The following is a 14,400-nucleotide window of genomic DNA, read 5'->3' as shown; positions in this document are numbered from 1 at the left end:
TATGCGTAAGTAAACCTGTTTTTTAATGTTGCAGATATAAAATATATAATATATACTCTATATTTATATTTACTATATACCTCCCTTGCTATTGTCTTTCAATTATTGCCATGAGAGTCTGTGTCTCAATGACAATTCTGAGATGGCACCTCGCCAAAGAAAGAACAAACAACTGAATCAGAGAATTGATGAATCCCGTGGGAGGAAATTAATTAGAGCTGTATATAGCTCAATAAAGAATTTCCGAGTTGGAAGGAAATTCTCGTTTCCTTTGCCTGACCAACCTCCTCCGTTTGCAAGTGAATAAGGCCTAAAATGTCAAATTATCCAATGTCAGAGCTAAATCCAGCTAGAATACACAGTATACCCTCACAGGTTGCTTATGGCTGGCATTTGTTCTAATCAGACAGAGCCCAGGCTATCATGGCCAATGGTTCTTGGATATTTTTGAATATCACCCCTGCCTATGGTCACTTAGTAACTTTGTGGCAAACAGCTAAGTCCTGGGTTTCTCTGCCGGTTATCAGAAATGGTTCAGACTCTAAAATTTATAGGTTGACATATGTACAGCAGAAGCTTTCTTAACCAGCCCAAATTTAACTGCTCTGTCACATTAGACCCACCCAATTAGCCAAAGCTCTCTACTCACTGCATCAAACCCTCTGTAGGATGAATGCTAATGGCTCCTCACCATGGAACTGAATGCTTACCAAGAACAATTGCATCTGTAGTTTGTTTCCAAACCTGCATATGTGGTTGTATTATTTCATGTAAAATAATATTATACAATCAAAATATGAAGATAGGATTATATCTATGACTAATTCAGCTAAGTGCTTTGGAGAGACTTGATACAGGTGATTTTTTTAAATGTTGACTCTTTTAATAGGAGTGGGTAAAACAACTGTAAAAGATAAGAAAAAGCTGTAAAAAATGTGGACAGCTTTTTGGCAGTCACATTGTTTTGCAAGTATCATGAAGTTTTCTCAGAGAAACCCCAAACTGGAAATTGTAGAAATGCATTCTGGGTGTGGGTCACACAAGAAAGATGCCGCAGAACTCCAAAGAGGATCCAGACAGAAGGAAGTAGCCTCACTCTTGCAACAACAGATGAGTAGCGAATGTGCGTTAAAATAAATATTTAAGTATAAGATCACTTCAAATCATTCCCTACTTGAACTAACCTTGGATTAACTGATTAACAAGTGGTCTTATCACGTCTGATAAGAGGGCTCTTCCGCTACTCTTAAATCCACCATCTTGGCAGGAGCCCAGAGAAGACACTGTGGTCTTCAATTCTGGGTGCAGATATGGGGGTGGGCATGAGGGTGGGGCCCGTAGAAGTGAAGGACAGAAGCCATGGAAGGTGGTGAAGCTTTTGAAGAGGAGACTATGGTAGATCTGAGTAGATCCCTTACAAATGATGTGGACTTACAAGGCAACTGGCAAAGATTGGTCAGTGGACAATAGCATTGGATAAGAGCAAATTCAAATATGAAGGACTCGTTCAGAAAGTCTATTGTTCTCAGAGGACAGAAGGTGTGCGTTGCTCTTAAAGGTAGTTAGTATATGCACATAAACAGATTCCTTGCAGGCTGTCTAGTCCCTCCTACATGTGTCCACTTCCAGAGTATTTTTGCAGACAGGAAAATGCAGATGAGTCTGGGCTGGTTATTTGCAAGGTTGTTTTATGTCTCCCTTTTATCTGCCTTTGCAGCTGCAGGATTTTTCTCTGGGTCAGATTTGCCTGAAGCTTATTCTCTCCAGCCATTAATTTGGCGAGGTCTCTCCTATTATCCTCCTTTAGAGGGTTCATAAAAATGTTTTGAGTCCCTGTGATGGAAGCACGTAATGCTAGATATGGTTTTGACTGTCCTACAAAGTCACCACTCTATCCTTTAAAGACATAATTTGATTGATTGGAGCACAGTTCTGTTAAAACCATTTTGGCTTTAAAATGCTTGAGATTGGGATAGAGGGATAGTGTTCGGTTTGCATCCTCTGGCTTTTGTCAATTTGTGTCAGACCTTAATGTGATCTTTCCTGTTCAGTATAAATAATATAGAAGTTCCTCCTTTTAAAACAAGTAATGAAACAGACTTCTATTTTTTTTCATTCAATAAATGAATATCAGGAAGAAGAGTTTCTTTTCTTAATATCTCTTTTGAATTCACAGTTTCAGTTCTACCCTTACTTAAAGATTTGAGATGTTTTTGAAATAGTTTTGTGATTTTTTGAATATTTTGAGATATTCTTCTTTAAATGTTCTTTATTATTTGAAAAAGAGGAAAAATATCCATAGGAAAAAACCCAAGATAATCCTGATTTTATTATCACTTTAAATATCTCTTATATCATTGGTAGATTTCTTTCTAAGTTTAAATAATAATGCCACTATATCCAAGGAAGATGGACACTAGTACTATAGCGCCAAGATAGACAGAGATATTTGCTGCAATATTGTTTAAAATAGTAAAAATTTTTAAACAACATGAATGTCTGCTAATAGGGATTTGGTTAAATAAAAACGATGAAATAACAATGCAACAATTAAAAGGATGGGGCTTCCCTGGTGGTGCAGTGGTTAAGAATCTGCCTGCCAATGCAGGGGACACAGGTTCGAGCCCTGGTCTGGGAAGATCCCACAAGCCGCGGAGCAACTAAGCCCGTGTGCCACAACTACTGAGCCACGTGCCGCAACTACTGAAGCCCACGCACCTAGAGCCCATGCTCCACAACAAGAGAAGCCACTGCAATGAGAAGCCCGGGCACCACAACGAAGAGTAGCCCCCACTCACCACAACTAGAGAAAGCCCACACGCAGCAACGAAGACCCAATGCAGCCAAAATTTAAATAAATAAATAAATAAAAGGATTGTGTTATTTATATCCACTGATGTTAAATCTCTATGATTTTTTTTTAAATAGAGCCCTTTAATTAATTAATTAATTTATTTACTTATTTTTGGCTGTGTTGGGTCTTCGTTTCTGTGTGAGGGCTTTCTCTAGTTGTGGCAAGCGGGGGCCACTCTTCATCATGGTGCGCAGGTCTCTCACTATCGTGGCCTCTCTTGTTGCAGAGCACAGGCTCCAGACGCGCAGGCTCAGTAATTGTGGCTCACAGGCCCAGCTGCTCCACGGCATGTGGGATCTTCCCAGACCAGGGCTCAAACCCGTGTCCCCTGCATTGGCAGGCAGATTCTCAACCACTGCACCACCAGAGAAGCCCCCTATGATTTTTTGAGTGAAAAAAGCAGATAGAAAATAAGAAGTAGCATATAATCCTATTTATATAAAATTACACATATATCTGCATACATACACATATTCACACATATGCATGTATATACATACATATATCTGTATGTATATATATAGAAAGAGAGAGAGAGAAATTTGAGAGGATAGACACCAAAATGGTAGTAGTGTCTACCTTTGGGTAGTGGGCTTTAGTTTATTATTATTATTTTTGTAGCTACAGAAAGAATGAAAGCGTCTTGAAAAAGTGTAAAGGATACAGTTGTGGTACACTTGGAGCACACTGGGGTACATACTTCCAGTTGCTGACCCAGCATTTATTCCCAGCCCCCTTTTCCCTGAGTACCTACCACGATTGTAACAGGAAAAAGAGTACTTTCCCATCTTCCCCAGTAATTAGGAGTGGCCATGTGACACAATTCTGGTGATAAGGCAAGAGTCAAAACATGTTGGGACCCAGGGGAACCTAAGAAATCTTTTGAGTTCGATGTCTAGTGACAGCACAGCCATTACATAACAAGTACAAGGGGAAGCCAAGATCACCCAGAGATGCCAGTTCTGATAGCATCAAACCTTGGAATCAAGGCAAGCAGCCATCCACCTTCAGCCTTCTGGATAGGAGAAAAACTAACCTGTCTTTGTTACTTGCAGCTGAAATCATTCCTAATTGGTTAAAGAAAAAACTGAAATCACCTTTCAATCCCTCCACCAATCCAGCTGCTCAGAGTTTATATCCAGGGCAACATTGTCACTCTATTCTTTCAATCTGTGTGTGCATGTGCACACACACACATGCATGCACACGCACACGTGTGTGTATGCATTAATACATTTGCATATGTGTGTTTCATTTATACCTTGTTTTCTTAAACAGGAAACATTCATATATTATATATTTGAATATTTAAATATAATACAATTATTTAAATATTTAAATTTAAATATATTATATATTTAAGTTGTCTATAACGTGCTTTTATTTAAAGTATAAAGTAGTAACACAGTTACCTATTTCTGTTGGCTCATATATCTCTATCACATTTTTTAAACAGCATTATTGATATTTAATTCACACATCGTACAATTCTCCCATTTAAAGTGTACAATTCAATGTGTTTTCCTATATGCAGAGTTGTGCAACCATTATGACAATTGGTTTTCAAACATTCTCATCACCCTGGCACCCTCAAGAAAACCCCATGACCCTTAGCGGCCCCTCCCCATTTCCCCCCAGTCCTCCAACCCTAGGCAAACACTGTCTTATTCTTTAACATCTGTTTCGATTTCTGGAGTTGCACTTAAACATAATTCAATCATTTCTTTCCTGATAACTATTTAGGTCACTTGCAGTTTTTCACTGTTACAGACAATTCTGTGACAAACATCCTTACGTACTTCCTCTTTCTCACTTTATTACATTGCTTAACTTTTCTACTTGTACATATTCCATCTTTAGAATCGGGGGAAGGAATGAGGAAATGAAATCATGAGGAAATGTGATCATGGCCCACAGAGAGGCATTTAGGGACAGGACAGGGCCCAACTGGGGACTGGATCCAGCCTGGGGTCTACCTGCCAGGAAAGGTGTGTGATCTGGCCCAGGCTGTGTGAGCCCAGAGAAGGATACCTTTGGGTAACTTGTCTGTTACAGAGGGCTGCTGTGATGCAGATGGTCTACAACGTCTAATTCCACAAAGAGCAGGGCCCTGGGGGGAAAGTCATTTAAGGCGGCATCAGCTGGTTGAGGGTTTGGAGAGGGTTTCTGCTCTTGAGGGGTCTTGCTGGTCATGGTAAGGAGTTTGGATTTTATTCTGAGCGTGACAGGAAGACATGGAAATCTTTTCAGCAGGGAAATAGTACTATCTGAATTTTATTTTGTAGAGATCAATCCAGTTGCTGGGTGGAGAACGGACTGTAGCTAAGGAAGAGTGAAGGTAAGAGATCAGTTAAAAGGTATGTGGCGGTTCTGGTGAGAGATGGATTCAACCTCAGGGAACTCAGAATTTACGAGGAGAGATAAAGTATATGTGAGTTACAGTGATGCAAGCTAAAAAGTGATGTATGTCATAAAACAATCACATAAAAGAGTCACATAAAATGCTTTCGAAATTCTCTAGCTTCAGTCTGGAGATCTAGGTACTCCGGCTAACACCAAAGTCTTTGGGTACCACTGTCACTCTTTTACAAATAAGGCATATCATTAAGTCACGAGAGTGGGCTGAATTGGTGGCCCTCAAGGATATATTCGCCTCCTAATTCCCAGAACCTGTGAATACTGCCTGACTGCCAAAAGAGTGACTATCAACATGTATGGCAGAAGACTAGATTCAGGATCTTCAGAGGAGATTTTCCTGGATTATCTGGGTGGGACCTAAACGCAATCACATATATCCCTATAAAGGGGAAACAAAGATTTGAGATAGACACACAGAGACACAGAAGAGAAGAAGGCAATGTGAACATGGAGGCAGAGATGGGGCCACAAGCCCTGGAAAACTGGCAGCCACCAGAAGCTGGAGAGGCATGGACAGATTCTGGCCTACAGCCTCAGAGGAAACATGGCCCTGATGGCACTTTGATTTCAGGAAAGTCACACTGATTTTTTTTAATTCCTGGCCTCCTGAACTATGAGGTAATAAATTTACGTCATTTTTAGCTACCAAGTTGGGGTTATTTGTTATCATAGCCAGAGGGACCTAATAGCCACATATATGTGATACGTAAAAGCATTTTAGGGAATGAACTAATCTGAGATGCACTGGCCTATTATGCCTCCCCATCTCAGGAAAAATATTTGCACATTTTACAAGGACCTTCTGGAAACTCAATGCCCTTAACTCAAATGGGTAACCTTAGAGGGAAGGATTGCAGGGTCACATCAGGTGAGGGAAAAGATATTTTGAGTTGGGAGCAGAAGGTAATTTAGTGCCATTACCGTGATGACCTTCAGGACACTGCCTTTTCCACGAATGGGTTTTGATGCATTTGAGGCCCATCTTAACCCTGTGACCTTGAGCAAGTCATTGGAGGACTCTTCATCTCAAATCGTCATCTCTAAAATGGAGAAACTAATTCTTACTCCAGAAGTAGGACTTGAATATTAAAGGAGATAATATATGTGAATGCATTATGTAAATTGTAACGTGTTATGAATTCAGTAGCATTATTATTATTTTTGTGTGTGCATGAGACCATGAAGATTTCAGGTTAAGGAGACAAATGACATCCTAGGTTGGATGCCGGTTACCTCACTGGCTGTTTGTAAAGATGAAACAAAGACAAAGCAATTGCTGCCACTTATGAGGACATATTAGGTGTGTGAAATAACTCACTTCATCCTTAGAACAACTCTCAAGTGTAGATAACATAACCCCCATTTTACTGAAGAATGATTCTATTTCAGAGGGCTTACACAGTCCTGGCATACAGTAGGTATTCACTAAATGATAGGGGATTCTAACTTTGTTCCCCGTTGGGCCCTGCAATTTCTGCCTCAGTTCTACACTGGACCTATTCCACCGCTTAAAACAAATGAAAAAGGATCACGATTTGAATCAAATGATAATCCTTTGGTTGCTTTTCTGTGGACCTCATTTAAAACAATACGTACCTGCTTTGACTAAAATTAATAACCAGGCACAAGATTCCGCAGCTGGCTGCTCAGCTCCTGAGATGGGTATGTGAACAGAGCCAAGGATCCCTGGATTGCGGTTGCTTCATCTTTTGTGAAAGCTCTAGGGAAAAAGAGTTATGCCTGTCTCAGCCTCCAGAAGCATTCCTCAGGCTTTCCCTTTAGCACTGGAGAGGAAGGGCCACAGGCAGGCTCTCCCATCACCTGTGCTTTGCGAGTTAATTATCATCTTAAGTAGCTGGCAGTCCTCAACTTTCCTTCAGGGCCTCTCTAGACGGTGTCTTAGAGCTGCATCAGTTATCTCAGTGAATCTCTTTTTTTATTCATCTTCAAAATCCCCACTTAGTGAAACTTAAATTCCAACCTCACATCATGCCGAACGACCTGTGGACAGAACAGCGGCTTGGGTTTCTTGGTTTGGCGGTCAGCATGGCTGTAGTTTGGTGCTCAGTGATTCAGAAAGCATTAGGCAAGTTCATTTTGGCACAGCGAGAAGTTTTTTGCAGGCAGAACACTGAAGGGGCCTTTAGTAAGATGCACGATTAATTTATAAGAGAAAGTACACCACACCAATTCATTTTAAGAATAATACATTAAATATGTCCTTGACGATGATCTTAAGAAGGAGTTCAGGTTCTAACACTGGGGGGAATGCTAGATGCCTGTTTATTTGTGAGAGGTGGGAGGAAGTAAGAGAAGGAGAGAGACAGAGAAACTAACAAGAGGGAGGACAAATCAAGATGAATAAGCAAAGGCATGTGATATTAAGGAGGGAGCAGCAGTGTCTAAAAATCATGATACCCCAAGGGATAAGAGGTTCCATACAAGAAGTCTGATGCATAGGGAGAAATTGGGTATGATCAGGTAAATCCCAGCAGCTTTTATGGAGGTCACGGCATTGAAGTGCTGCCTTTGAAGGATGGGGAAGTTATGGAGCAGAACCTAGAGTGAAAGAAAATTTTAGATGTGAAAGCAAGAGTATTGGTAGGAAAAAGCAAGCCCTCCTATGGATTCTCTCCATAGTACGATTCATGGATTAATATACAGATCATTAAATATGGATAGTTATTAATGCAGTTCAGGTCTAGGTGGGCAGACCAGAACTTGCCCGTGGGAAAGGCTTTAAAAATTCCTGTGTAGAGACACATGCGCATCAGGGATTCATCAAGTAGCAAGGAAATTGGTTGTGAGATCAAACCCAAATTTCAAGGTGGAGCCACTTGGCACAAACCCTACATGGGCATGTACCGATGAGTTATCAGGCACCATCCCTGTCCTCAGACCTCTCCTGCTTGCAGCAGTGCTGATGTCATAAAACTACAGCATTGACCTAGCACTACAGAGGAGCTCAAGGTGACATTGTCCAGCCCCTCTGCTTCAGCAAGAGTTTCCTACTGTCTGGACTGAGGTCCAGAAGGTGACCTGCCCAAATACACACTGCTTCTAAGTAGCACAACAGAGGTGATGACCTGAGTTGTTGGCTTTGGGTGGTGTTCCATCTCTCCACTCAGCAGTCACTTCTTCTTGCCTGTACTAAGTAAGGATTTGAGCTCATATTCTCACTGTATCTGAGAATAGATGACCCTAGAAGAGAAATATCCTTTCCTGGCCCAATCCACCAGTAGGTGGGTGCCCACAAAGGATCAGGAAGTGAGGTTGTCTCAAAAAACTCTCTCCTCCTGATCTGACCCCACCAATCTAGTGATTCCTATAGTTATTCCTGAAAGCCCTCATGAAATATTGTCTAAAGTTCATCTACCTTTGGGGAAATAATACATTAAGTAGCTATTAATTCCTTAGAACAGCTGAGCCCATCAGGTATTTTTGTAGCGGTAGCCAGCTGTGTGGAATGTAATAAATGTAGTAAACAGAGAAGTGGATTTGAAATATTTTTCACAGCAGAGCCTTTTTTTCAAAAATATATTGTGAAGCCCTCATCTAATAATATTTATTTATTATAAAGTCCATTAATTAGATCAATGGAGTTGCTTCCAAAAATTTCTAATTGGGTATTGGGAAAGACAGCTGAGTCTCAGGAAGGCATAGTATTTAAATCAGGTGTCTGTACAATCCCTGAATTGTCACTGTATAACCAGTTCTAAAAAACTCAGGAACACTTCTTTCTCCAAAGTGCTCGTCACCTACAGGAAGGCCTGTTCACTGCATCGAGCTGCCATGCTCTTGGGTGAGAACATAGAGGAGACTATGTGAACGCCCCACGTTCCTTCTGACATTCACCCATCTCTTATGTTAAGTACTTTTCATGCTTGTTGGAGGCCAAGGGAGTAGAGTCTTGTTTTGTCTTTTTTAGAAAGAAAAAGGGAAATGCATCCAATTCAGAGGTTAAGACACAAGAGTAAAAGCAAGTTATGTAGTAGGTAGACTGCATGTTCCAGTAGAAAGGATACGAATTTCTTTTTCTGTTTACTTATTTTTGTATCAGAACTGCAGGATTGGAATTCTGCCGCACCCAGTGTGAACTGTGTGACTTTAAACAATTTCCTTAAACTTTTGGAGTTTTTGTTTCCTCATTTGTAATGTAGAAAAAAGAATATCACGTCCATAGAGTTATTAGGAGGATTAAATAAATTAGGGGATACAGATAAAGCACTTAGCACAGGGCCTTCCCCAGCAAGTGCTTTTATTTCTTTTCTTTATTTTTCTTAAGAAAAGTGACATACAAATACTGGAAATCCTTGCACCTTCTTGGTAGAGCACTGAGTCAAAACAATAGGATTCCAACTTGTCTCTTCTATGTAAACAAACATGTAAACAAACACTTTCTGAAATATATGTTGAAATTGAACTGAGGAGAAAGAAAACTTCATGTACGTTTAATTTCATTTATGAAGGGATCCTTGAAAAGGAGATGATGCAGACCATGTGTAGGAAACAGCCAGAATTTCGCCGAAGTACATGTGCCTGTGTCCTGGGGTTCCTGGAAGCTGGGACAAAAGCTGAGTTCTCATATTAAAGAACTCTGGAAAATACCTTCTCAAAACTCCCTCTTTAGTAGAGTTATGTGTGCTGTCTACAGTACGGCCTCAAGAAATGACATGGGCATAAAAGGCAGAGAGTTCTTTTTATCTTTTTTTCCCTAGACCAAGTTTTTTCTTTTTTTTTTAATTGAAGTATAGTTAATTTACAATGTTGTGTTAGTTTCAAGTGTATAGCAAAGTGATTCAGTTATATATATATATATATAACATATATATACATATATATATATATAAACCTATTTTATATATAGTAGTGTGTATCTGTTGATCCCAAACTCCTAATTTATCCCTCCCCCCTTTCCCCTTTGGCAACCATAAGTTTGTTTTCTATGTCTGTGAGTCTGTGTCTGTTTTGTAAATAAGTTCGTTTGTATCATTTTTTAGATTCCACATATAAGTGATATCATATGATTTTTGTCTTTCTCTGTCTAACTTATTTCACTTAGCATGATAATCTCTAGGTCCATCCATGTTGCTGCAAATGACATTATTTCATTCTTTTTTATGGCTAAGTAATATTCCATTGTATATATGTACCACACCTTCCTTATCCATTCCTCTGTGGATGGACATTTAGTTTGATTCCATGTCTTGGCTATTTACGACAGGCATAGAGTTCTAAGCATGCAGATTGCATGTTTGGATGAACCATCTCTGGATCATAACCCACTGTTATCAGCACTCTAAACCATTAAGTTAACGAATAACACAGCTAGTGGAGGTTTTGCAGGTAGTTGTTGGATGTTTTCTCCCTCTTCTTGAGTTTTGTGCCAATTTGGAAACCAGAAAATACTGGAATTTGTCTAGTATCTGCCAGATTTATAGGCCTTCAGCACATCCTTCAAGTATTGTCCATGTAACTGTGGACACTTTCATTCCGTATGCTTGGGACAAGGATATAAACTTCCCAACTAATTTTAAGAATGAGATAAGTCAAGCTCTTTGATTACCTAATGTTATATACTCTTTGGTGTCTGTCAGTTACTTTCTGATATATCATGCTCCAACAATTTGGCTTGATTTAGGTATTAAGAGTAAAATAAAATAGCTTTCCTTTAACGTAAACATCCTCATGGGAATGACTGAAGTGTACAGCAAGATAAAGAATTGGTTAACTGGACTTATGAGTCTCATACACAAAGGATTCTGTAATTTGGGGTCCTTTCAGCTCTGCCAGAACATGAACAATCACTCCTCCATAGAATACAATCAGAGTTTTCCTTTACAAGACCCACTCACTAATGGATCTTCAGTTGCAATAGAAAATAAACTCAATAATATCCAAGTCCCTTCCTCTTGAGATTTCTACCCAAGTCTCCAAATAAGTTTTCTTGTCACAAAAGCATTCAGACACTTTTCCATCTCTGCCAACAGATTTGACCAGACTTTGCGTATAGTAGGAGTATTTGAAAATCAACCTAATAAAATAACAAATAAATTATTCGGTATAAACAGTGACAAAAAAATGTAACGGTTCAAATATTCCATCTGCCTTAATGGAGAAATAATTGAAATAGGGGCCAATTTTCAACCTTTAGAGTAAAAACAATTTTAAACATTCCATTGTTATTAACCAATGCAATCTTGAAATACCTTAGCGATAGGTAATCACTTGGACTTTGGGTAAAATGCTAACTCCTTAGCCTGATATAGAAGGTGATCGTGCCCTAACCTATGCCTCCCTCTGTAGTAAACAGTCCTGCAAAATGCTCATGACATCTGCCCCAGGCAGTCTGGTTTGTGTTGGGTTCTGGTTTCCAGAGCCCATCTGGAGCCCTCCTCCCTCCACTCACTTGCTCAGGCTTAGACTCACTTAGCACGCCCTTCTGTCTCCTCTGCCTTCAAAACCAGCTCCTTTAGATCCAGTGCCAACTTCACATGTTATAACTTCCCTGACCATCTCAACGTAACGTTAGCTCCCCTCCCTTCTAAGCCAATATAGTTTTCATAAGTATAATTCATTTGGAAAAGAAAAAAGAAGAAAACATTTACTTTCCTGCCATATCTTTCTAAACATCATTCCATGTGTAATTATGTCTTATCTCATCAACCCTGCTCTTAGGTTTTCAGGATTAGGAAGCACGTTCCTCACTGGGTTCAATTCAAATGACTAGCTCTGTCTACACAAAGCAACAGAAAGAGTCTAAGAGATGCTCAGGTGAGATCCGGAGAATATTTTGTCATGGACTTACACTCCTGTATAAGTATCAGGAAATACTTACAATCGGCAGTCTATAACCCTGTAACTCACCAGACAGTAAGCATGATCAATTAGATAGAAATTATGAAGGAATAGGCCTTGGAACTAAACAAGCATATACAGACTTCATAATTCTTCAACATTTTCTTTTAAAGACCCATAAAATCTTCTTGGGAAGACACAAAATCCATTGTAGTTTCTAAACTTACAGCTTATTACAAGCCACCTATTAGAACTATACAGATAAATTTGCTGTCTAATGTTGCACAAAGCATTTTAAACCAAAGAGATGATTGCAATTACTAGTTTGTGTTTGTAAAAGCAGAATAATAACAGTAATAGTAGTTTTGCTTTGGGCATCTCTTTGGGATCCAAGACTTGCTTACCATATGCCATTTTAACTGATACAGATTACTCTTGTTGACTGGGGTTTTGGTTTGTAGGTTTGTGGGTTTGTTTCATTGGATTAATAAAAAAGATTTGAAAATGAGCCACGACCAGACTGGAGGGCGAGAGGCTTTGTGGATACATTCGCGCACAAGGCCTGTCTCATCAGTCACTTCCTCTTCCAACCCAGCATCCTTCCACTCCTTGGCCTCTTGGATTCACCTTAGTTTCTTTATTCTTCAAGGGCACCTGACGCCCATCGTTCTCCAACTTAGGAGACCTGGCCTTGGCCAAAAAGGTCTCAGTATATCATCAGGTCGTTGTTCGGCGCTGGATTCAGCTTTTCTTAATGGGGTGCTTTACCAGGCAGCTTTTTCATACATCATTAAACAGCAACTCTAACGCTTGTGCCCCCTTTCTGATTTACCGTAAATAGTAATGTTTAAGATAACATTAAACGTCACACATGCTCCTCGCCACTTGAACAACCCTGTGGTAATGAATAGTCAACAGAATCACTAAATTAAGGCCCCGTGGAGCTCAGAAGATGACTCTGGTCTTTCCGAGGAGGTAGGATGGTAATGCTAGTTAATGAATTTGCTATCCAGTCTGAATTTGGGGTCTCCTTTTCTTTCTCCTAGTGACTTCAGAGTCTGCGCTGTAAGAACTGTATAATAAGCCAATAAGAAAGTGTCTTCCTTGTCAACCATGGATCTAGACCCATTTTAATCAGCGTTTATTGAGAATGGCATCTAGGAGAGAAATAGGGAAGCTGTAAACACGTGGCCACTGCCTTCAGGGAGTTTGAAAGCAATCAGGGAGAGAAGAAAGATGGACGAGAAAGCATCTAACACCACCTACCTCTAGGCAGAATTTCTTAGCTGCAATAGTAGAGAATCACACCAGATTCATACCGCTATCTTAGTACTTACTGTGTTGAAATCATTTGGGAATATAGCTGTGGCCCCTTTAGAATGGAAGTTGTCATTAGGCAGGGCTTATTTTATGTGTTTTTGTATCCCTCCTGCCTGGAACAGTATCTGAAACACTTTAGAAACTGAAAAGTATATATATATATATATATATATATATATAGAACTAATATATATATATATATTGAACTAATCCAATCATGGTGGCAGGTGGACTAAAAGGGAAAAGAGCTTGGTGGGGTCTGGTGTGGGAAGGCTCAAGAAGCACAAAGATCCATCCAGGAAAGAGTTGCTAAATACAAAGAAACCAGTATTTTCTTTAGAATGTTTCCTGTCTACAAAATACATCACCTCCCCTGAAGCAGAGAGCACATTCTAAGAAGGCAAGCATTCTTACCAGTCAACTATAATGCTGAAGGGTGGTGGAACTGGTGACAAAGTTATACACCTGGCATCCTGGTTTTGTTTTGTTTTTTTTTTTACATTGAAATGATTCTCTTGTAAACCTGAACTCTTTACTCACAAAAGCATTTCCCTATTTTGTGATTAGGCCTTCCCTTCATCCCCCTCCCAGTCTTCTGGAAGCCTGGAAAGAGTCAGTGTCTGCAGCCACATAGGAAATGGCATTTGTCTTGACCACACATGCAAAAACACAGTTCCGCCAGAATTCTTCTGACTGGTGTGGTTGTGGTTTGGAACATACAGAGAACACCTTCCAAAGTTTGTCTTTCTTTCTATGTGCATTGGTTGGACTGAAGTAAGAGTGACGGAAGATAGAAAATTTAGAAACTGTGAAGGGTTCTGGTGATCTGGAGGAAGGCAGATTTTTTCCCAAAAGGCCCACGAGTCTAGAAAACAAGCCTCGAGCCCTCCCAACAGCATGGATTCTGTGCCAGAGTAGACATCTCTCATGTGTTTCCAGTAAACTCTCCTTCAAAGCATTCTGAATGCAAAATTGGGGGGTTACAGACAAGTCAAATTTCACTGAAGACT

This window comes from Balaenoptera borealis (assembly GCF_965194805.1).
Source record: "Balaenoptera borealis genome assembly, chromosome: 15".
Classification (NCBI taxonomy): domain Eukaryota; kingdom Metazoa; phylum Chordata; class Mammalia; order Artiodactyla; family Balaenopteridae; genus Balaenoptera; species Balaenoptera borealis.
The sequence above is the reverse complement of the archived record's forward strand: the minus strand, read 5'-3'. Positions refer to the sequence as shown.